Below are 704 nucleotides of genomic sequence, written 5' to 3' on the forward strand. Positions count from 1 at the left end.
GTACAGCACATTTTGTTGAAATTATTTTTTTCATACTATATGGCATTGGTGACTGTAGAAAACCAAACAAAATTAAATCAGTATGGGTCTAATTCTGGACTTCCTAATCTCTTCCATTGACCTATTTGTAAATTCTCTTGATAATACAACGCTTTCTTGATTATTGTAGCTCAATAGCAAATCTTACAGCTAGGTTTTGTCCCTAAAATTTGTTCTTCTTCAAGGTTACTTTTGATATTCTAGCTCCTGTGTATTTCCATATAAATGTTAGATTAATGCTCTGGTTTCTCTTCATAACGAATAAATCTTTCGCCTTTTACTAAAGATTTCCGTGGAGAGAAACAATTATGAGTTTATGGCTGAATTTTTTGATGTCCTGCTTAGGCAGGGCTCATTATCTAGTTAATTAAAGATAGACGTGGCTGGGCGCGGTGGTTCAAGCCTGTAATCCCAGTACTTTGGGAGGCCGAGGCGGGTGGATCAGGAGGTCAAGAGATCGAGACATGGTGAAACCCCGTCTCTACTAAAAATACAAAAAATTAGCTGGGCATGGTGGTGCGTGCCTGTAATCCCAGCTACTCAGGAGGCTGAGGCAGGAGAATTGCCTGAACCCAGGAGGTGGAGGTTGCGGTGAGCCGAGATGGCGCCATTGCACTCCAGCCTGGGTAACATGAGTGAAACTCCGTCTCAAAAAAAAATAAAAT

At 40.8% G+C, this 704-nt stretch overlaps 1 non-coding gene across 1 annotated transcript; it reads left to right on the plus strand.

Annotated features, from left to right (window-relative positions):
• The first annotated feature begins 275 nt into the window (after positions 1-275).
• LOC119473417 lies at positions 276-392 on the plus strand. Its single transcript, XR_005202630.1, has one exon. It is a non-coding gene; the product is annotated as a U5 spliceosomal RNA (small nuclear RNA).
• The last annotated feature ends 312 nt before the right edge of the window (positions 393-704 follow it).

The sequence above is a fragment of the Cebus imitator genome, unplaced genomic scaffold, assembly GCF_001604975.1.
Source record: "Cebus imitator isolate Cc_AM_T3 unplaced genomic scaffold, Cebus_imitator-1.0 Scaffold157, whole genome shotgun sequence".
Classification (NCBI taxonomy): domain Eukaryota; kingdom Metazoa; phylum Chordata; class Mammalia; order Primates; family Cebidae; genus Cebus; species Cebus imitator.